General features: G+C 50.9%; 1 protein-coding gene across 2 annotated transcripts in view; it reads left to right on the top strand.

Moving 5' to 3' along the window:
• Positions 1-9,178: 9,178 nt before the first annotated feature.
• NTNG2 (netrin G2) overlaps positions 9,179-24,971 on the top strand; it is a 447,915-nt gene continuing 432,122 nt past the window's right edge. For both annotated transcript variants that reach the window (XM_069237102.1, XM_069237103.1), the window contains exon 1: positions 9,179-10,832. The gene's annotated coding sequence lies outside the window, so the exon portion shown is untranslated. The remainder of the gene's footprint in view (positions 10,833-24,971) is intronic.

A 24,971-nucleotide genomic window follows, 5' to 3' on the forward strand; every position in this document is an offset into this window, starting at 1 on the left:
ATCAGAACCCTGATGGACAACGGTGAAACAGTCGCCCTCATTCTTCTTGACCTCTCGGCTGCCTTTGACACCGTCTGTCACCGCACCCTAATCACCCGCCTCCGCTCCACCGGGATCCAAGACCAGGCCCTGGACTGGATCGCCTCCTTCCTCGTAAACCGCTCCCAAAGAGTCTACCTCCCTCCGTTTCGCTCAGAACCCACTGAGATCATCTGCGGCGTACCTCAAGGCTCATCACTCAGCCCGACACTCTTCAATGTCTACATGAGCCCCCTCGCTAACATCGTACGCAAGCACGACATCATCATCACCTCCTACGCCGACGACACCCAACTTATACTCTCCCTCACCAAGGACCCCGCCAGCGCCAAGACCAACCTACAAGAGGGTATGAAGGACGTCACAGATTGGATGAGGCTCAGCTGCCTAAAGCTGAACTCTGAAAAAACTGAAGTCCTCATCCTCGGCAACACCCCGTCCGCCTGGGACGACTCCTGGTGGCCCACGGCCCTCGGCACCACACCGACCCCCGCAGACCACGCCCGCAACCTCGGCTTCATCTTGGACCCCCTTCTCACCATGACCAAGCGAGTCAACGCCGTGTCCTCCGCCTGCTTCCTCACCCTCCGCATGCTCCGCAAGATCTTCCGCTGGATCCCTGCCGACACCAGAAAAACCGTGACCCACGCCCTCGTCACGAGCCGCCTGGACTACGGCAACACCCTCTACGCTGGGACCACCGCCAAACTCCAAAATCGCCTGCAACGCATTCAAAACGCCTCAGCCCGCCTCATCCTCGACGTACCCTGCAACAGCCACATCTCCGCACACCTGAGACACCTGCATTGGCTCCCAGTCAGCAAAAGGATCACCTTCCGACTTCTCACCCACGCACACAAAGCCCTCCACGACAAGGGACCGGAATACCTCAACAGACGGCTCAACTTCTACGTCCCCACCCGCCCCCTCCGCTCCTCTGGCCTCGCACTCGCCGCCGTCCCTCGCATCCGACGCTCCACGGCGGGTGGGAGATCTTTCTCCTTCCTGGCGGCCAAGACCTGGAACTCCCCCCCCACCAGCCTCAGGACCACCCAGGACCACTCCGCTTTCCGGAGACTCCTAAAGACCTGGCTGTTCGAGCAGCGATAACCACCCCCTTTGTTCCTAGCGCCTTGAGACCCGCACGGGTGAGTAGCGCACTTTATAAATGCTAATGATTTGATTTGATTTGAAAATGTGTTTGAGCTCAGGGCCCCCAAAAACCTTAAGCTGTTGTGAAAATGATTCTCCAAATTTGTCCAATTTCACCTGCAGTCAGATGCCATTCAATAAAGGCCCTTACTGGAAGGGTGTGAAACTGAGCAGCTGTTTCTAGGAAGACAGTATTTAAAGGGACAACTTTCACACCTTGGCAGAAAAGTTTTGCTTACTGTCTACTTGTTGTGTAAATACATTTTGCATTTAATTCTTCTGTAAAAGGCACATCTCTGCTTTCTACAGAACCGGCAAAATATGAGTCATGGCTGCATACTGTGAATTACCGAAGCAACAACCATGCTCCCTATATATAGGGGACTTTTTTCAATGTGATCCTTAAAGGCACAGGTGCAACAGTGACACTAGGCAGTGATGTCATTGTGTTGCTGACTCAGCGTGCCTTGGACGGGAAGGGCTGATTTGCCAGGCCTTAGGCCATTCTCTCCCATACAAGCTCTTCCTATCCTATCCGTAAAAGGGGAGGGGTCCCAGACTCCTCCCCCTTTTCGATGAAAAAAAAAGTTTGTTAGAGAATAGGCAGTGGTCCATGGGAATACTGCCAACTGTTAAACAAACAAAAAAAGGACACTTTTATTTTTAAACACAGTCCAGTTTCCTTTAAGGAAAAGAATTGATTTAAACAAAAGTGTTTGCTTTATTAAGAAGTATTTTCAGATATGGTGGTCTGCTTACCACTGCCGGCCACTATCCACATGATTTCCATCAATCGCACACAATTCAGTTTGTGACATACCTCATTTATGTTGATGATGTTGGTTGGAGTGCGACCCACTACGATTAGGATTTTTAAGAACCTACCTATTAGTGCATAGTCCGGTTATTAAAAATCTTTTATGGTAGCAAAAATGTTTTGCAACTAGATTTTCGTTCCATCATCCCTCACTGTTTGTGGATCACTGAGTCCTCAAGTTTTTAGGAGAAGGTCAGGTTCACAGTTAAGGGTAAGAAGTGTGTGTTTACCACCTGCCCTAATCGAAACATCTTCTTTCATTTGGATATTTATGGACAAGAACATCCAGAGGCATGAACCTAGTTAGGAAAAGATCTGCCCCGGAACCTCTGGGATGTCTTCCGATGAGTGATGACCTTAGTCATCTGGTCGCTTGGTGGAGTCTGAGTATCTTCCAAATGAGGCCTTGCAGGACTTGTGGGCAATGCGGAGCATCTGGAGCGGTGCTATGTTCATCTCAGGCTGCAGTATAGTATTTTAATACTCGGTGAGGCCATCAATCTAAAGACTTTGTAAGTCACGTGGCCCTAGATCATGTGTAGGTTAGTCGATGATGTAGCTCAGAAGGCGGTGCACTTGACAGTAGAGAGGACCAAGCAGGACATCAACACTCCTCTCACCAGAACACTCTTGTGAGATATTATCAGCAGGAGAAGGACCCCCCAAGAAAGCTGCAAGTGATGGAATGCATCATTGGTCTCCTCCTTGCCTTTGGTTCATGGAGGTGACATCTCCTTGGTTGCAATTAAAGATGACCAACGCGTAAGGCCAATTGAACAATAAGTGTGGGCACATCTGGGGACCAAGAAGACGTCAGATTTGGACAACTTAAGCGAGACCTTGAGCTCTATCCAACTGGGTGTTGAGGGAGTCAAAAACATGCTGCTGGTGTCCAAACCCTTCACAGATTCTCAGTTGAATCTGGGTGCCATCGGTGTACAGGCCATAGTGACTTTTGCATGCATCTAGAATTTGGCCAAATTGGGTGAACCTTGTGACACTATGAAGTTCACTTTGTTGCTCAAGAGAAGAAAGAAGAGACATTCCTGGATGTCCTCGAATGATGTTGACCCAATCAAGGCCAGGCATGGCACGCCATTCATGCCTTTCAGTCGTCTTATCAATATTCCTTCATCCTGACCAGGATGAAGAACGATCAGATAGTACAAAGGTGCAGATCCTCGCTTCCTGCATGGTGGTTGTTCTGTTGTGTGTTCACCTGGGTCGTTTCGATGCCTCAGTGGGGACATAAGACAGACTGAAATTTACCGTAGATGGGGTTCATTTCTGGGTGTGAGGAGGAAGTGGGGGTGTCTACATTGTCCAGTGTGTTTTTAATGTGTGGAAATATATTTTGCTGGTCTCCCAGGAATCGTGAGGGGGGTGGACAGTGGTGATTTCTAGGAGGATATAGGCACTGGATGAGGGGGTACAGGGGTGCTGCAGGCTACCCAAAATAATTGTGCTTTATTTCTAAAGGTGAGTGAGCAATAAATAAGACTTTAAAGTTTGTCTTATTAAAGTTTGTTATTGTCTTCTTTCATTTCTTGTGTGTTCAAAGACAGAGGTCAAATATCAGGCTATTTCTTCTGCCAAATATTCTTTTAACATGGAGATTGGTGTTTACTTTTTCCGACTCCAAAGTGAGTGGAACTTGTATAATGAACTAACTGATAGTCTTAATGGTGTGAAAGGAAAGTCTGCAGGATGGCATTTTTTTCTAACACAGAACAACATTTAAATACCTATAAATGAAGTGTGCATCCATTCCAAAATATATTAGCAGTTAGGAAACCACAAATGAAGTGTTTTTTGTGATTCTGAAGTGTGATGGAAATAAAGATTTTAATGGGCTCAAATAAAATCAAGGCACCTTACTTGGTGATGCGCAAATGCCAAATATTTGCTGAAACCCGTTTTCCACACATCATGGTCTGTGTGCCTTATAGTTTTATCAGCAAAACTGTTTGTCTGCACATGTTGTGGCACTTCAACAGAGATTGTGTGGTCTGTAAATGAGTGGCTACCACACCATGCATCGGTAACATATTTGAGACAGTGTGCTCCAAAATGCACAACTAGCTACATACTAAACCCCTACTCATGAATGGGCATAGCTCATTTGACGCTTGAATTTTTCACAGTCCCTCTGATCTCAGGGATGTAACATTGATGGCAGAACCCTTCTCTGAAAATTGTTCAAGCACCACTGCACGGGGGGAGGGTAAGGAATCCCTTGGCTGGGCCAATCCTCATGCAGACTGCCTGCTGGGATATTTCTCTGCTGTAGTCAATTTGTTGTACGCAGCAGGTCATCAGTTCATAGTAGAGATTGGTTTAATGGTGACATAGCTTCACTGTAGGGGAGACCCCACTTCCTGTGAATTTTAAAGAGTCCTGCTGATACCTTTCTTCTGTCAGGTACATTAATCTGGAATAGATTTTTTGGGTTCTACTTGGTAGGTACTGGTGGCTGTCCAGTTCCCCGGACTTTAAACCTCTTCCAATATCTTCCACACATTACTCCCACAGTCTTCCATTGGTCATCAGTTGGCCATTGGATTGCTTCTGTTTTGCCTGGTTTTGTTTTCTCAGCCGATATAGGGGGAAGCTTCACACAGTAAATCTATTGCTGCTGCAGACTGCTGGTAGATGGTTACCACACCTCAGCAGGGACCGTATCACACATAGTGTCCCGGGGGGGTGCAACGGCCGTTTGGGTCCAAACTGGGGTGGCATGATGAGCAAATAAACAATGGATTCAACCCAGATCTGTGGCTGGGGGTGAGTGTTTGACAATGTTCCTCATTCCGTACTTCGTCTTTTTGTGTTGCTGTGGGTTTTAGGTAGTCTGTTTTGGTTGCGAGGAGGTGGTTGGTTTCTGCCGCTTGCCTTTAAGTTAGAGTTAGAGTTAAGTTAGATTCAAGTTTGGCTGCTTTGTCAGTGAAGTGTTTTGCTGAAGCATCACAGGATTTCTGGGAGTGTTTCATGTATGTTGTGGTGCTGCCAGTGTTGTGAAGTTCATTGACTATCTTCAGCTGTTCCCTCGTAGGGCATGTGGCATGAGTGATGTGATGAGTGTATTAAAATATTTTTGGCATGTTTTTGGAGGTTCTTTGAGTTACTTTCTGTCTTTGGAGGTGCTTTTTGACAGTGTGGTTGTTTGTTTTTCTTCATTTCCTTTGTGGTATCTGATTTATTTCTTTGTTTTATATCAGTGCTGACCTTCCTTTGGTGTGGTCTTAGCTGTGTTGTTTTGAGAGAATAGATTGTGTTGAACGTTTTGGTTACCCATTGGTGAAAGTGTTTTAATGATACTTTTGCTTCTGAGGGGAAGGAGGCGGATGATTGTTCTTGAAACACGTTCACTTGAAAGATGTTTCCAAGGTCTAGAGCAGTGGTCTGCGTTCTGAAGATCCCTGGGGGCCCGTGAGGCCTGACCCTGGAGACCGCAACTATTTGCAAATGTAAAAAATATGAAAAAAATAATGCCTTCAAATAGTAAAGTAAAAACAAACAATGAAGACGAAATAGAATTGTGAAAATTTTGTCTATATTTGAAGTGAATTAAACAAAATATTTCATATTTAAGCATTCGTTTTGTGTATACTGGTTTCTATATTTTTATATACTGTTTTGAAGTTCAATCATAGAGATTGTTTAGGCCGGGGACCCCCAAACCCCAATAATGACTCGGTAGGGCGCTCCCGGATTCTAGTAATTTTTCAATGGGGGTCTACAGAAGTCAAAAGGTTGAGAACCGCTGGTCCAGAGTCAAGGGTTTGTTTTGGATTCCGAGTGGACACGGGCTGCTTAAGCGGTGTGTAGGTGATGTGGTGGCCACTACATGTGGCCAGGGTGTTCCTGAGGTTGGTGTCAGGAGGTCTGGGGCCAGTTTAGCCATAAGGGTTTAGCCTGCTGACTCGCTGGACCCAGTGACCAGTTGATGAAAGGCGGAGAGAGTTATAGATGCAGGGACATCTTAAGCATTTGGGGGGCACTGGGCCAAACGTATTTTGGGGGCCCCTGTTCGGAACACCTTTTAATTTATGATCACGTTTCAGCTTATTTCATGCCCTCTTTGGCCAGTTCACTGACAGTGCACAGGCACATTGGTGCAAATTCTATATGTGTTTACCTCTAGTGTCAAGGGAGATTGATGAGTATTTCAGTATTATAAAACAGCGGGGCTCAGTAATGTTACTATATATAAAATCTCTGTGACACCCCCATTTCTTATATGTGAGGTCCTGTTTGGATCTAAAAGAAACGTTTTTATGGATGTTGCATGAAACATAAACATAACATTTCTCTGCAAAATGTCTGTAATAGACTCTCACACATGACTCACATTCAAATCTGTTGTAAGAATTATTCAAAGTCACCAGGGCAAGGGACTCTGCGGAACAGAGCTGGCTCTATCCGGGGCCCCTGATGGCTGGGGCCCGGGGCCAGAGCCCACTTTGCCCAGACCTTGACACGTCCCTGTGTAGATGGGAGCAGGGGAAGAGCCTCGTCTCAGACTCAGAGATGGCGGGGTCTGGACAGAAGACTGTCCGAGGCTCATGCTTGGGCGGTTTCTAAAGGAGGCAGGGTCGCCTATCGTGGGGTGGGTGACGTGGTGTGATGAAAGGTGGCCTGGTCGAACCCGTACCCTCGCCCTGACTGCAAACAGTAAACCTCACCCTAAACTTGAGACATAAGGAAAGCCCTGGTCTCTTCCTGACCCTCGTGCGTCGGCCAATGTCGCCTCTGGTGAGGGTTACAAGTCACGTGACCTTTTCCAGGATTGGCTTGGATTTGGGAACATTCACATCTTATGTGTGACCATACCTCCCCCAAACCTTCAGTAGTGCACGCGTGGGGGCCTAATCTGAGGACAGAGTCCAACCCCCTGCCCCCCAGCCCCGACTGCGCTAGGGGGGGCATCGGCGCAGCATCTCACCCCATATGACACCCAGAAGCGCAGAGGCGTCTGTGAACACCCCCACCCTCAGCCCACGCACAGCAGGCCTGGTATGTCTCATCCCTTGAAAGCAGAGGCCAAATAAAGACAGAAGAAACAGGGGATGGTAGAAAATATGGAAGCAGAGATGTTCGGGGGGCAACCAAACCTGCCATGGACTGCACTGTCCTGCCGGGTGGGGGTCGCAACCGGGGGGTGGGTAGGTCACCAAAGCCTTAGAGTTGTCTTAGAAGCTATAACTACGTAGTCTGCCAGGGAGGGGATGTTGCTGACAAGCGCTGCATTCGGGGTGCAGCTCACGACGGTGGGGAGGGCGGGGGGGGGGGGGGGGTGTCTTCGGCGTGAGGGTAGCTCAGTGGATTGCCCGGCTGCTTCAGAAATGTGGAACTTGAGGCTTGAGCTCAGCAGGGTCAACTATTTACTTCCTCGTGCTGTTTATTAGCACGTGCCACGTTTTTTCCAAGAGTCAAAGCGCTTTATATGTTCCATTCCTTTCTTGGTTAGTTATTTTCCCAAAGGTACATCATCATTCCGTCCTTTCGAAGCCCATAACATGAGAGGGTGAAGATACTATTCAAGCGCCACGAGGCCGTTCGGTGTATGGTGGGGGCTGTAGATAGAGTCATCATACCACAGGGTGGACAGGACGCGGTGGGGTGAAGCGCTGTGACCAGGGCGCTGTTGCTGCCGCAGAGCACACGGTGCGGGAGCTGCTGGAGCTGTCCGCCGCCAGGTGCTGAAACCTGCTCCGTGTGAAAGTCAGAATCAACTGGAGCTCTCCTCTCTCCGGATTCTTCACATCCCGCTATCTATCTATCTATCTATCTATCTATCTATCTATCTATCTATCTATCTATCTATCTATCTAGGTATCTCCTCTCTTCCCATCTCTCTGTCTCTCCTCCCCATCACCCCCCTCTCCCTCTCTTCCCCTCATATCTATCTATCTGTCAATCTATGTATCTGTCTATCTATCTATCTATCTATCTATCTATCTATCTATCTATCTATCTATCTAGGTATCTCCTCTCTTCCCATCTCTCTGTCTCTCCTCCCCATCACCCCCCTCTCCCTCTCTTCCCCTCATATCTATCTATCTGTCAATCTATGTATCTGTCTATCTATCTATCTATCTATCTATCTATCTATCTATCTATCTATCTATCTATCTATCTCCTCTCTCCCCATTTCTCTGTCTCTCCTCCCCCTCACTCCCCCTCTACCTCTCCTCCCCTCATATCTATCTATCTATCTATCTATCTATCTATCTATCTATCTATCTATCTATCTATCTATCTATCTATCTATCTCTCCTTCTCTTGGTCCTCACCCTGCATCTGCCTCTCTTCCAAACGTGTCTCTGTTCCCCTCTCCTCCCCCGCCTCCCTCTTCCCTCCCTTTGCCCCACCTTCCTCTATTCTTTCTTTTCTTTTCTCCAGGAATTACTTCCCCTGCCCCGCTCCGCGCATCCTCCTTTCTCTCCAAAAATATCTCACTTCCCCTCTCGTCTCTCACTCGGGTCACGCCCGCTTCCCTCCCAATCCGTCTCTCCCTCCCTCCTCCCTTCCGCCATCCATCCGCTCGCAGCCGCCTTTCCGCCCAATACTTCCCTTCTCTCCACGTACCACACTCCTCTCTGTCTCTCTCTCTCCCCAAAGTTTCACAGTTACCCTCCACCACATTTCTCTCAGTGCCTTCCCTCTTTAGATAATCCATCTCCCTACTTCACCACATCTCTCTGCGCTCCCTCCTCTCTCCGTCACCACCGATCTCTCCCCTCCTTTTCCCCTCTCTTTTCTGACCCTCTGTTTCCTTCTGTATCTATCTCCTAAGACACCCCCTACTCGCCCCTTCTCCCCAGGTTTCTTCCTTCCCTCCCCATCACACACACCTGTGCACACAGCCCTCCTCACCTTGTCACCCATCCATCTCTCCACTCCCCTCTCACCTTTTTTCTCGTGTTCATCCAGTGTCCCCTTTCTTCCTCTTTCAGCATCTTCCCCTCGTCCCCTCCCCCAACCCACCAAACTTCTCTCCCTTCTCACGTTCCCTCCTTCGCCCTGTTTCCTTCTAGCCATCAGGCGGTCCCTTTCTCAGTCTTTGGCTCCTTTCCCCGTCCCTCGCTCTCTGGTCCCTCCGTTCTTCTCTCTCTCTCACTTTGTCGCCCTCTCCCTCTCCCAGCGTCCCGTCCCTCCTTCCCCATCCCTGCCTCCCACCCCCCGCCTGGCCCTTTAAGAGCACGCGGCCGTCTGTGGCGCGGCGCACTGTACTCCGGCTCAGAGGAAGTTACGCAGCCGGCTCAGGAGCGAGATCAACGCCGGAGTCTTATTGCAAGTGATGGGCAGAGGATTTGGGCTCCTTCGGAGGCTGGAGCGGTAGGAGAGAGCGGCACCAGTCCCCGGGCTGCAGCAGGGCGGGGAGCCCCTCCTTTGGACCTCTCTGGAGCTGGTGGGGACTCCGTGTGCCGTAGCTGGGACCTGAGCCCTCCGTGCGCCTTGATTGGGACCTACGGGCTCCCCGACTGGGACCCCCGTGCGCCCTGACTGGGATCTTCGTGCGCCCTGGTTGGGACTCCGGACGCCTTGTTGGTGGGGTCTGTGTGCGCCTTGGCTGAAACCTCCGAGCCTAGGCGCGGACCCCGTGCGCTCTTAAGGCGATGTCCCTGCGCTCTGACCAGAAGATTCAGTCACCCTGGCCTGGGACCCCCGCGTGCCCTGAGTAGGACCTTGGCGCTCCCTGACTGGGACCCACATGCGCCCTGACTAGCAACCCCTTGTACACCCACTAGTACCTCCGTGCGCCGTGAATGAGAAATCCGTGCGCCCCGACTGAGGTCCCTGTGCGCCCTGACTGGGACCTCCGTGCGCCCTGACTGTGGGGTCTCCGTGCGCCTTGGATGAAAGCTCCGGGAGCCTTGGATGGGACCCACGTGCGCTCTTAAGAATATGTCGGTGTCCTCTGACTAGAAGCTTCGTACACCCGTGCCTGGAATCCCCGTGCGCCCTGACTGGGACCTCCGTGCGCCCTGACTAGGACTTCCCTGCGTCCTGGCGGAGACCCCCTTGTTCCCCAACTAGGGCATCCGAACGCTCTGGTTGAGATTTTCGTGCGCCCTGGCTGAGGTCCTAGTGCGCCCTGACTGGGGACCCCGTGTGCCTCGACTAGGAACTCCGTGCGCCCTGAGTGAGGCCTCCGTGCCTTTGCCAGGACCTTCGTGCCCCCTGGCCGGGACCAGCTTGGGTCCTGCTGGACTGGACACCTCACGAGTAGACCGGTGGATAACTCCTAAAGAGCATCGTGAGACAGCGCCCAAGAGTGCCAGGGCAGCAGCGCCTCCACAGGATACAGGATAAAGCGCTACGAGAGACCTGGGACGTCTCTCAGGGGGGCGCCAGGGCGTCACAACCTCCCACAGGGCATCACACCAGGAGGACACTGAGGAACAGCCCGCCAGGAGGGCATCACCTCGCGAGGGTCCTCGGAGTACACGGAGGAGTACCAGGGCAAGAAGGCGCCCAGGGCGGCATCACCCTCCCCACAGGGACACTGAGGGCCCCACCCACGAGGAAAGCAGGCGGGGCGTCTCAGAGTTCCCACCCTAAGCGGACACTGGGGGTCTTCGCAGCGGTGGACGCTGGAGGGGACCTTCACTCACACCGAAGTTCAGTCTTCTGCAGGGAGGGCGTGTGCCGGAAGGGCTGTGGATCAGAGCGCCCCTCATCTTGCTCTTAACTTCTAGGGACCGCAGAGTGGGGGGCACAAGATGGTGATATCATGTACCCCCAGGACTGCCAGGCATGATTGACCGGAGGGAGGGGCAGCTCCGCGCACCCCCCGCTGGAGGGACTCCAAGAGAGGGTAAGGAGGTGCGGGGGGGGGGGGGGGCATGGGCAGGGTGCTCCTCGTGGGGATCATGGAGGTGTATACAAGGGGTACATGCGTAACATAGTAGGGGGAGCATGGGTGGGCGTATACAGAGGACACGGGGGTTAAACATTGTGGGGTTGGGTGTATACAGGGGACACACGGTTAAACATGTGGGGTGCACGGGTAGGTGTATACAGGAGACACACGGTTAAACATGTGGGATGCATGGGTGGATGTATACAGGGGACACACGGGTGGGTGTATACAAGGAACACACGGTTAAACATGTGGGGGGCACGGGTGGGTGTATACAGAGGACACAAGGGTAAACAGGGTGGAGTGCTTTGGTGTGCATGGGGCATGGGTGTATACAGGGAATACACGGGTGGACAGGGTGGAATGCCTGGGGCATGGGTGGGTTTATACAGGGGACACACGGGTGGAGAGGGTGGAATGCATGGATGTGCATGGGGCATGGGTGAGTCCATACAGGGGACACAGGTAGACAGGGTGGAATGCCTGGGGCATGGGTGGATGTATACAGGGGACACACGGGTAAACAGGGTGGAATGCCTGGGGCATGGGTGGGTCCATACAGTGGACACACGGGCAAAAAGGGTGGAATGCCTGGGGCATGGGTGGATGTACACAGGGGACACACGGGTAAACAGGGTGGAATGCAGGGGGCATGGGTGGGTCCGTACAAGGGACACACGGGGAGACAGGGTGGAGTGCGTGGGGCTTAGGTGGGTCCATACAGGGGACACACGGGTCAACACGGTGGAATGCATGGGGCATGGGTGGGTCCATACAAGTAACACACAGGAAAACAGGGTGGCGTGCATGGGGCATGGGTGGGAATATACAGGGGACACACGGGTGGACAGGGTGGAATGCATGGATGTGCATGGGGCATGGGTGGGTCCATACAGACGACACACAGGTGAACAGGGTGGAATGCCTGGGGCATGGGTGGGTCCATACAGGGGACACACGGGCAAACAGGGTGGAATGCCTGGGGCATGGGTGGATGTATACAGGGGACACACGGGTAAACAGGGTGGAATGCAGGGGGCATGGGTGGGTCCATACAAGGGACACACGGGGAGACAGGGTGGAGTGCGTGGGGCATGAATGGGTCCATACAGAGGACACACAGGTAGACAGGGTGGAATGCCTGGGGCATGGGTGGATGTATACAGGGGACACACGGGTGGACAGGGTGGAATGCATGGATGTGCATGGGGCATGGGTGGGTACATACAGGGGACACACAGGTAGACAGGGTGGAATGCTTGGGGATGGGTGGATGTATACATGGGACACACGGGTAAACAGGGTGGAATGCCTGGGGCATGGGTGGGCCCATACAGGGGACACACGGGTAAACAGGGTGGGATGCTGGGGGCATGGGTGGATGTATACAGGGCGAGGACCCGAGGTCAATGCCTCAAGACTAGGAGGGAGACGGATGCGGGGGTACACGGGAGTAAAACGTATATCTGAAAGGGGTGCAGTCTACGAAGTATGGGGATGCATTTGCATTTCTATACGTGTTTTAGTTTTTTGGGGAGCAGCGCTTAGGAAGGGCCCCGGCTACAAACCAGCGCCCCACTAAGTTCATACGTATAGTGCGGAGCGCGATTTCCGGAGCAGCTAAGCGCTATGCAAGGCACCACGGAGCCGGGGTAAATGAGGAAGACTCAAGAAGGCTCGGCTCAGCGTCTTCCAGTGACATAAGGCGGTGGGGTAGCACAGCTGGTTCAGCGCCTGCTTCAGCCATCTGTGCGCACCCCGCAGTCACATCCGTGAATCGTGGTAGGCCTGGCCCGGAATTCCACTTTTTTGAAGCAGGTGAGCTTGTTGTTAAGTGCTTAGAAGCTGGCCGAGTATTGCACGAAGCGCTACATACAACAGAGTTGCAATATTGCAGTTTGCAGCGGAGCGCAGGTGTTTTTCTTCGGTGGATGCAGGTGGACACGAAGAGATGGAAAGTAGAACCGTACTAGGTCCCGAGGGTGGGGGGAGATGTACCTCGAGTCTGGGAGGTTCTAGGGCCTAGTGGGGCAAGGGTAGGATGTGCCTCGAGTCTGGGAGGTTCTAGGTGCTTGAGGTTTTGCGGAGAAGATGTGCCTTGAGTCTCGAATGTTCTAGGTGCTAGAGGCGGCGCAGGGAAGACGTGTCTCGAGTCTGGGACCACATGCACGACAGCGGGCACACAGGTTGGCGAAAGCTGGTTGGCGCTACAAAGGGATGGGTTCTGCAGGGAGCAAGGGGGAGAAAGCGGGGTACGCCTCTCCCAGTCCTGGCTTGGGATGCTCCTCACAGGGATCCTGACAAAGGGTCTGCTGCCCCCAGCCAGGCTCCCGCCCCTCTCTCCCAGACCCCTCCTGGGGCACCTGTCTCTGCCAGGGAACACTCTTTCTCAAAGACCTTGCCAGATGTGCCCAATCCCAGACCCTTCCTGGGCACTGCTGCCACAAGCACTGAGAGGATTGAGGGCACCGAAAATAAAGGTGCCCCGCCCCGTTAGTGAGTTAAACAGCTAAAAGGTGGCCCATGTTTGCAAATTGGGGCAGTTTTGAGGTTTTAAGGGGAGGCTGTGGAGGTGTTTTGCAAGATATTGAAGAGGGCAGGGATTGGCGTTTGCAGCAGGCAATGTTCGTTTTGATCACAAGAAAGTCAAAAGTAACCCCCCCCCGACCATAAAACAGGCACTGCTTAAAAACCGGCTCATACCCTGACCTCTCAGACCAGCCCATCAGGCACTGCCTGGTGCCCTATAGGCCAGTCCGACCACACACCCCGTCCCTCAGACCCTGGTTGGGGGACCCCCTTTCTCAGATCTGGCCGGGGGGGCTCAGGTCTCCCAGACCTTATCCGAGAAAGTTCCCCGCACCCTTCTCCCAGACCTTGCATACTTCAGGGTCCTGACATTTAGAACAATAATACATGTATCTAAAATAACGATTTAGGTCATTGTCTAGTTGTCAAGGCCATGGAGTAGGGAAGGTGCACGAGAGGGGGGGAAGAAAAAAAAATAAATATATATATATATATACATATACACACACACACAAGCTGTTTCCTGATTCAACGGATGGCAGGCACTCTGGGCACTTCATAAAGCTCATTTATTGCAGTGACAAAAAAATACATTTCGACAGAACTAGCTGCCTTTGTCAATATATTTATATATATCCCAGCCAATACTTCCTCTTGATTCCGCAGTTCCACCGCTCATATCACAACAGAACAGCAGTGAGTGGCACAGCTTCATGTGTCAGTTCAATATTTTATTTCATAAACTGCAACAGTGCGAATGTGACCAACACGTTTCGTCCGCCTTAGCCTTCAACAGGATCACATATATATATATATATATATATATATGTATATATACACACAATATATATATTTTTGTTAACACATTTGTATCAACTAGTATCACAACTGTAGTTAGTAACACAGCAAGTGAATCGGGGAGGGTGTGGGGGGCACCCCTGCTTTAACCTAGCAGTCTCGAGTCAGTGACTTGAAAGTTCTTGTGCTAAGGTCCCGTTTGCACAGCAGCAAATGCCTCTCCTCTGAGGGAAGGCTCTATTGGTGTTCTAGGCTCTATGAAAACTGCTGGTTTCTGACATGCGTCTGGTTGCTTGATTACCATAAAACATTGCCTGGTGTCTTTTCTTACACAGACAGCCCTTCGCTCCCTCAGCCCGCCAGAGAATGTAACATGGTTGTCAGCTGAGACAGTTCGGCAGTCGAGGCAGCTATGGAACGGATATGCGTGCAGTCACTGCTGAGATAGGACAGAAGCACGGGTGGGTGTGACTTGTACAATTCGCAGTACTGAAAAATTAAGTGAGAGTATGCAGAATTACGTTAGCATTTAGAGCAATTCTCTTAGTGCAAAATGCACCCTTGCATCCAAAATACACCTGAAAAAACAGCGCTCAATACAACAAAACATGACCAGCAGCAGCCGTTCGTCAAGTTCATTGTTGCTGTGCTCCTGCAGTAAGACTTTTGTGTCAAATTAATCGTAATCATGCAAATGGGCGTAATTGCATAATTTTTTATGATATCATTTCAAAAGAGTAATGCTCAATTACTGAAATTACTCCGATTGCTGTGGCGTAAATAAAATTTCACCCAGGCGTAGTCAGCAGTCGAAGTGATACGATGCAGCTAGACCTGCAGTCAGTTGCCCGCTGTTGGTTGGTACCGAGCTGTTACTCAGGGAATGCCAGGGAACGCTTATCCGCAACTTAAATAATGGGATGGGGAGGAGTCCGTGGGCTTCTTAGACCTACTGCGTTTTTAGTCCCTAGCACGTATCTATATTTTATCACCCTATATGTAGAAAAGTCTCCCAGTGGTGCCAGTGGTAATGCGCACCAGGGGCCGACACCACCCTCAGTGGAAGCTCAGAGATACCCATTGGCGTAACAAAACTTGAGGGGGCCTCCCTGCACGGTACATGTAGCGCTGCTATCATCCACTTTAGAGCGCTTCAAAGACACAAACAATTGAGACATTTAAATACAATATTGTAGGCATAAGAGTGCAACTGAGGCGGACGGATATGTGTGACGTTGCACCTGAAGCGGAAAGATATGTGTGATGCTGCACCTGAGGCAGACGGATATGTGTGACACTGCACCTGTGGTGGACGGATATGTGTGACGTTGCACCTGAGGCGGACTGATATGTGTGACGTTGCCCCTGAGGCAGACGGATATGTGTGATGCTGCACCTGAGGCTGAAGGATATGTGTGCCGCTACACCTGAGGCGGACTAATATGTGTGAAGGCGGAAGGATATGTGTGACGTTGTACCCGAGGCGGAAGGATATGTGTGACTTTGCACCTGAGGCGGAAGGATATGTGTGATGCTGCACCTGAGGCGGATGAATATGTGTGAAGGCGGAAGGATATGTGTGACGTTGTACCTGAGGCGGAAAGATATGTGTGACGCTGCACCTGAGGCGGACAGATATGTGTGACGTTGCACCTGAGGCGGAAGGATATGTGTGACATTGCACCTGAGGCGGAAGGATATGTGTGACGTTGCACCTGAGGCTGACGGATATGTGTGACGTTGCACCTGAGGCGGACGGATATGTGTGACGTTGCACCTGAGGCGGACGGATATGTGTGACGTTGCACCTGAGGTGGAAGGATATGTGTGAGTTTGTACCTGATGCGGACGGATATGTGTGACGCTGCACCTGAGGCGGGCGGATATGTGTGACGTTGCACCTGAGGCGGAAGGATATGTGTGACGTTGCACCTGAGGCGGGCGGAAGATGAAAAGCCTGGGGTAACCAAACGCAGACGGGGTTATGACAGGGCATTAAATACCACAGGTGTAAGAATGCAGCAGGCGAGAGACATGATAGACCAGGGCAATTAAATAAATCAGGTGCAAGCGTACAGGAGAGATACGATAGGGGAGAGCATTTAATACCACAGGTGCAAGCGAACAGGAGAGATACGATAGGGCAGAGTGTTTAATACCACAGGTGCAAGCGTACAGGAGAGGAGAGATATTATAGGGCAGAGCATTTAATACCACAGGTGCAAGCATACAGGAGAGATATGATAGGGCAGAGCGTTTAATACCACAGGTGCAAGCGTACAGGAGAGATACGATAGGGCAGAGCATTTAATACCACAGGTGCAAGCGTACAGGAGAGATACGATAGGGGAGAGCATTTAATACCACAGGTGCAAGCGAACAGGAGAGATACGATAGGGCAGAGTGTTTAATACCACAGGTGCAAGCGTACAGGAGAGGAGAGATATTATAGGGCAGAGCATTTAATACCACAGGTGCAAGCATACAGGAGAGATATGATAGGGCAGAGCGTTTAATACCACAGGTGCAAGCGTACAGGAGAGATACGATAGGGCAGAGCATTTAATACCACAGGTGCAAGCGTACAGGAGAGATACGATAGGGCAGAGCGTTTAATACCACAGGTGCAAGCGTACAGGAGAGATACGATAGGGCAGAGCAGTTAATACCACAGGTGCAAGCGTACATGAGAGATACGATAGGGCAGAGCATTTAATACCACAGGTGTAAGCATACAGGAGAGATGTGATAGGGCAGGACAATTAAATACCATAGGTGTAAGCATACAACTGATGAGAGGTATGTCAGGGCATTTAAATTCCTTATCATACAGCCGAGGAGGGACATGATACTGACTTTCAAACACCTCAGGTATAAACACATCACAGAGGAGAGATGTAACAGGGGCATTTAAACACCTCAGGTATAACCACATAACAGAGGAGAGATGTAACAGGGGCATTTAAATCCTACAGGTATAAACACATCACAGAGGAGAGATGCAACAGGGGCATTTAAACACCTCAGGTATAACCACATAACAGAGGAGAGATGTAACGGGCATTTAAATCCCACAGGTATAAACACAGCACAGAGGAGAGATGTAACAGGGGCATTTAAACACCTCAGGTATAAACACATCACAGAGGAGAGATGTAACGGGCATTTAAACACCTCAGGTATAAACACATCACAGAGGAGAGATGCAACAGGGGCATTTAAACACCTCGGGTATAAACACATCACAGAGGAGAGATGTAACGGGCATTTAAATCCCACAGGTATAAACAGACCACAGAGGAGAGATGTAACGGGCATTTAAACACCTCGGGTATAAACAGACCACAGAGGAGAGATGCAACAGGGGCATTTAAACACCTCAGGTATAAACACATCACAGAGGAAGGATGTAACGGGCATTTAAACACCTCGGGTATAAACAGACCACAGAGGAGAGATGTAACAGGGGCATTTAAATCCCATAGGTATAAACACATCACAGAGGAGAGATGTAACGGGCATTTAAACACCTCGGGTATAAACACACCACAGAGGAGAGATGTAACAGGGGCATTTAAATCCCATAGGTATAAACACATCACAGAGGAGAGATGTAACAGGGGCATTTAAACACCTCAGGTATAAACACATCATAGAGAAGAGATGTAACAGGCATTGAAACACCTCAGGTATAAACACATCATAGAGAAGAGATGTAACAGGGGCATTTAAACACCTCGGGTATAAACACACCACAGAGGAGAGATGTAACGGTCATTTAAATCCCACAGGTATAAACACATCACAGAGGAGAGATGTAACAGGGGCACTTAAATCCCACAGGTATAAACACACCACAGAGGAGAGATGTAACGGGCATTTAAACACCTCAGGTATAAACACACCACAGAGGAGAGATGTAACAGGGGCATTTAAACACCTCAGTTATAAACACACCACAGAGGAGAGATGTAACGGGCATTTAAACACCTCGGGTATAAACACACCACAGAGGAGAGATGTAACAGGGGCATTTAAATCCCACAGGTATAAACACATAACAGAGGGGAGATATGTCAGGACATTTAAATCCCACAGGTATAAATACATCACAGAGAAGAGATGTAACAGGGGCATTTAAACACCTTGGGTATAAACACATCACAGAGGAGAAATGTAACAGGGGCATTTAAATCCCACAGGTATAAACACATAACAGAGGGGAGATATGTCAGGACATTTAAATCCCACAGGTATAAATACATCACAGAGAAGAGATGTAACAGGGGCATTTAAATACCTTGGGTATAAACACATCACAGAGGAGAAATGTAACAGGGGCATTTAAACACCTCAGGTATAAACAAACCACAGAGGGGAGATGTAACAGGGGCATTTAAACACCTCAGGTATAAACACATCACAGAGGAGAGATGTAACAGGGGCATTTAAACACATCAGGTATAAACACATCATGGGGGGAGATATGTCAGGGCATTTAAATCCCACAGGTGTGAGCGTTCAAGAGAGGAGAGATATGACAGGGCGGTTAACACCTTGGATGTAAGTACTTCTGATGTAATCATCCAGGAGAAGAGGGCTATACAGGGCATTTAAATACCACAGGGGTAAATCTTACAGGAGATGATGGATATGTTAAGGGCATTTAAATACCACAGAGATAAATACTTCTGATGTAATCATCCAGGAGAGAAGGGCTGTACAGAGCATTTAAATACCACACGGGTAAACCTGCAGGTGAGGAGAGATGTGATGGGGTATTTAAATACCTCTGGCGTAAATCATGCAGGAGAAGAGGGATATGTCAAGTGCATTTCAATGCCTCTGATGTAAAACATCTGAGAGGGGAGAGATACTGCAGGGGCGTTTAAATGCCCGGACTGCAACCGTACCCCAGGAGAGGGATATGACCCAGTATTTAAACACTTATGTGTAATCACTCGATCGAGGAGGAACAGGACTCGGAAGCCGCCAGTGGGCCCTTACCCCCAACACCGGTCATACACCAACCGACAAGACAGTTTAGTTTGATTGGAAGAAGTATTTATTTTGATATATACTTTCAATAAAATTCATAGAAACAATTTATGCAAGTCAATATATGCACATTACTAAAATAAAAACATTTCACTGCAAACTTAATATATGTACTGTTATAGACGATACTTTATCATTTGTAACCATAAATTATTTTTGACAGGATCCCTTCCTGTCCTGAACCTCCATTGGACCACACAGGGACTGGTCGTCACCTGTATCCCTGGGGGGGGCGGTACCCCTGCTTCCTCTGTTTCTTGCCCCCATGCTCAGGGTTCCGCCCCCTCTCCAAACACCAATCAGCCAAGGGGTGTACCGGGGCGGCCCAGGGCATGAGCCCTGTGACCACCCCAGTGATCTGGGCTCCCTACCCCCAAACAGGTGTGTCCATCCGCAGGTTGGTCCAGGACTTCAGGATCCTATCTCTGTTGTTATACCGGGGCCCCACCCTTGGGGTCCCCTCTGTTGCTTCTGGTTACTTTATTCTCTCTTCCTCCAAGCCTAATACTAAGGAGCGGGTGGGTGGGAATCAATAACAGGCCCGTCCGCTCGGGCCACCGCGCAAGAAAGAAGAAGGCTGAACCTTCTGGGGGGGTGCTTTTATGCCCCCCCCACCGGTGCACGGCGGCCCAAACCGGTCCGGCACTGCCGTCGACCACCGACGTTCCTAAGACGTCAGACTTCCGCTCACGCGTCTCGCGAGACGCGCGAGCGGGAGCCCATAGGCCAGCCCGCACACAACTAGTGCGAGGGCCAGGCCCCGGCGTCCCCGACCCCTAAGGGGCCGCGCTCCCCCCATGTTGGGGGGGCGCCTTTCCATACTCCGGGCATTTAAATTCTGCTGGTCTAAATGTACCCCACGGAGGGAGTGTACTTCTGAGTATCGAAACCAACGATATCGAGATAGAAGAATGTCAAAGAACAAAATATCGAAAGGTAGGTGCACACAGGGCAGTATAGATTTACCGTCCTAACTCTACATCTGCGATCCTTGACATATATGCACCTGGTGGGTACATACATGTGCTGTTAGGATAGAAAATCTAGGCTTCACTACCTGGCGATATTTTATCCTCGATATTCTGTCCTTCATGTGATGTCCCATCGATATTCTGCTTTCGATATTCAGGCCTCACAACTGAGGGGAGAAATGGCAGGGGCATTTAAACGTCGCAGGGGGGAGCACATCATAGAGGGGAGATTTGACAGGGGCATTTAAACATCGCAGGTGTAAACATTATAGAGACGAGGTAAAACGGGGGCATTTCACAGGTGTAAATGTTCCACATAGGAGAGGCAAGGCAGGGACACTTAAACACCTCAGTTATAAACACTTTATGGAGGAAAGATGTAACACGGAGATTTAAATACCACAGGTATAAATATACCACAGAGGAGAGACATGACAGGGCATTTAAATACCGCAGGTGTAATGGGCATTAAATGGGGCTTTTAAAGTTTCCGGGCGCAAAAATATGTCAGAGGAGAGACGTGGTATTTACACTCCGCAGCTGAAATAAACGGGAGAGGCAGGAAATGAGATGGTAATACCGCAGGTGTAAAGTTACTGAAGTGGTGAGATGCAGTCGAGGCATCTGGGCGCTCTTGGGCTATAAATAGCTCAGAGAGGCAGAGGAGGGGTAGATATACGTTGAGATATGTAAATACAGAATATGTGAGAATATGCCTCTGGAAGTGGGCTTCGGGGAGAGGGGCTGGCAAGATCAGACTTGACGGGGTGGGGGGAGTACCATCTATCGGTCTCCGTTTACCCCCCTCCGTCACCCTCATCCATGCAACCTCCTTTTCACAGATGCACACACCCATCCATTTGTCAGAATCAGCCGGTGCGTGCGTCCATCCCTCCATTCATCTACCCATCCATTCATCTACCCATCCATTCATCTACCCATCCATCGTGGTTATGTCCCTTCTACAAACTCTGGCTTTTCTCTCAGCCCCTCCCCCTTCTCATCTCTTCCCTGCCCCCCCCCCCCCCCCCCACTCCTTCGCATTAGTCCTTCAGAGGCTGTTACAAACGCCCTGGGAGGAGAAAGGAACCCCGGAAGAGGGACTCGAGGAAGGCAGCACTTTGCCTGGAACCGCAGATGCATTAAGGATTCCCTGAATCTGCAATTTGGCCGCTGGGAACCGCAGACGCTCCTTCTGACCTGGGGCAAATCGGAGGTAATCGTAACTTCCCTGCCAGAGTGCTTGCCGGAGCGTCCCAGCGGAGTGGTCCCCAGAGCAGATCCGCGCCTGCAGCATCTTTGCCTGTCGGAGGGGTACCCGCGGCATCCAGCCTCGTACCAGAGCATCCCGCCAGAGTGGTACCCAGCTAGCGCGGCGCTCAGAGCATCCCGCCGAGGCTATTCTCACAGCATCCTTGTGGGCATGTGAGAGCGGTGACCAGAGCCTCCCAGTACTCCCCGGAGCATCTCTCCTAGAGTGGTACCCCCGCGACATCTTTACCTGTCGAAGAGGTAACATACAAGAGTGGTACTCACGGCATCACATCCCTGATGCCCACACATCCCGTCAGAGCGGTACCACAGAGTCCCATCCCTGAAACTCACACATCCCGCCAGAGGGGTACCACAGAGTGCCATCACTGACATCCAGCCAGAAGGGTACCACAGAGTCCCATCACTGACTCATCCCGCCAGAGGGGTACCACAGAGTGCCATCACTGACACATTCAGCCAGAGGGGTACCACAGAGTCCCATCACTGACATCCAGTCAGAAGGGTACATCCAGTCAGAAGGGTACCACAGAGTCCCATCACTGACACATCCAGCCAGAGGGGTACCACAGAGTGCCATCACTGACATCCAGCCAGAAGGGTACCACAAAGTCCCATCACTGACTCATCCCGCCAGAGGGGTACCACAGAGTGCCATCACTGACACATTCAGCCAGAGGGGTACCACAGAGTCCCATCACTGACATCCAGTCAGAAGGGTACCATAGAGTCCCATCACTGACATCCAGTCAGAAGGGTACATCCAGTCAGAAGGGTACCACAGAGTCCCATCACTGACACATCCAGCCAGAGGGGTACCACAGAGTGCCATCACTGACTCATCCCGCCAGAGGGGTACCACAGAGTCCCATCACTGACATCCAGTCAGAAGGGTACCACAGAGTCCCATCACCGACTCATCCCGCCAGAGCGGTACCACAGAGTCCCATCCCTGAAACTCACACATCCCGCCAGAGGGGTACCACAGAGTCCCATCACTGACATCCAGTCAGAAGGGTACTACAGAGTCCCATCACTGACACATCCAGCCAGAGGGGTACCACAGAGTCCCATCACTGACATCCAGTCAGAAGGGTACCACAGAGTCCCATCACTGACACATCCAGCCAGAGGGGTACCACAGAGTGCCATCACTGACTCATCCCGCCAGAAGGGTACCACAGAGTCCCATCACTGACATCCAGTCAGAAGGGTACCACAGAGTCCCATCACCGACTCATCCCGCCAGAGCGGTACCACAGAGTCCCATCCCTGAAACTCACACATCCCGCCAGAGGGGTACCACAGAGTGCCATCACTGACTCATCCCGCCAGAAGGGTACCACAGAGTCCCATCACTGACATCCAGTCAGAAGGGTACTACAGAGTCCCATCACTGACACATCCAGCCAGAGGGGTACCACAGAGTCCCATCACTGACATCCAGTCAGAAGGGTACCACAGAGTCCCATCACTGACACATCCAGCCAGAGGAGTACCACAGAGTGCCATCACTGACTCATCCCGCCAGAGGGGTACCACAGAGTCCCATCACTGACATCCAGTCAGAAGGGTACCACAGAGTCCCATCACTGACACATCCAGCCAGAGGAGTACCACAGAGTGCCATCACTGACATCCAGTCAGAAGGGTACCACAGAGTCCCATCACTGACACATCCAGCCAGAGGGGTACCACAGAGTCCCATCACTCTGTGATTCTCACACATCCAGCCAGAGGGGTACCACAGCGCCCCATCACTGATAATATTGATCCAGCCAGAGGGGTACCACAGCGCCCCATCACTAATACTCACGGAGTTGATTAAGCCCGTGAGCGTCCAAATAAAGACCAACCCTCCTTAAAGTGTCGAAAAGGAACAGCAGATGCTGGGATCGCGTTAAAATGCTGCATTACCTCTTCTGGGAAGGGTGGGGGGCAATATGTGGACTGTGTCATCTTCTTTCCCCTGGCCCTCCAGCAACTCCCCCACCCCCTGCTCCCAGGGCGGCCCGCGCCCCGGCTCTTCACCGGGCGAGGGAGGGGCCACCGCCGACCACTGCCTGTACTTAACACTTTCCACCAGTGTCAGTGTCGACGGTGAGACTTTTAAGGATGCCCCCCCCTCCAACCACGGGGAGGGGCACACACACACCGCCCCCACCCTATCTCCGGGGCGTTTTCATCCAGAGGGCACAGGGCGTGGGTGATGCCAGGTTCTTTTGTAAAGTGCCTTGCGCGGCCGCGATCTCTTCAAGGTGCTGGGACAAGAGGGAGGAAGGGATCGCGGGAGGGGGGACGGAAAATGAAAGGGGCGATAACGGAGGGGGGAGTCGGCGCCATGAAGCTGACACTGGTGGAGCAAACACATCCGCTTTACGTATTAAATTTACACCGGGCTCTGCTGCCGGGGGGGCCTTCCTAAGGTACATGTGTATCCATTCACAGAGGCGTAGCTTCGGGGGCGGGGGTGTTGTTTGGGGTGGTACACTCCCCTAATAAATGTGTTTTCTGATAAATAGTTGGGTGCAGGTGCTTTCAGTCGGTTATTGTGAGTTTGGCAGGTATTCAGGTATTTTTACGCACACGCAGACCAAAACGCGCGCACACCCCCGCTCCCCCCCCCTCCATGAAAGTCCTCAAAAATATTGGTTACTTTACAAAATATTCTGTTTTCTCTCTTAATACTCCTACAAATCCGCACTCCTCTCCCTGCCCACTGCCCTTAGACCCCTCGCATGCACCCTGCTTGTTGTATATTGTGATTAAACATAAAATGCCCCCCCCCCCACCAATCTCACTGAGCCAGTTACAGCCCTTGTCGATACAGTGCGCTGAATAAGCGCCCGGACTCACTCACTGAATAAAACATGAGCTGTGCACACGTCATCACTTCGATGCAGCACAAGACTTGTGTATGACGTCACACGAGTTTGAATCCTAAAACACAAGTCTAAGGGACTGTGGCTTGCCAAAACAATCTGCGCGCCGGTAATTTAGCAGGCATGTGTGTTCCTTCGTTGTTTCATCCTCGGCGAATGATGTGTTTACACACCCCGGCAGGCCTCCACTTCTATGCTCTATGGTTGAAAGCGCCTAGATGCCGTGGGAAACCATGTTATAGATACTATATAAAAGTCTTGCACCACGTACAGGCTCATTTTTTGGCTGAAACATTCACAAACAAGCAGACTTGAGTGACAGTTTTACATAATAATGCACTCGGGATAGATGCACATTAAATGTCCATGGTTGTGTCCCAGCCTGGACAGTATCCTAGGCCTTTCCGGTGACGGGTATCCTAGCTCCGGGCCACCCAATCAGCTACGGGACTTGTGCGTTATCAAAGCGCCACTTACCAGTTGGTGAGTGACATCACTTCCGCCCTTCCATTCTTCTCCTTGTTATCTTACTGCTCATTCCATATGCTAATTAGTCTCCAGATCGCCTGCACCAGGATGTGTGC

The sequence above is a fragment of the Pleurodeles waltl genome, chromosome 6, assembly GCF_031143425.1.
Source record: "Pleurodeles waltl isolate 20211129_DDA chromosome 6, aPleWal1.hap1.20221129, whole genome shotgun sequence".
NCBI lineage: Eukaryota > Metazoa > Chordata > Amphibia > Caudata > Salamandridae > Pleurodeles > Pleurodeles waltl.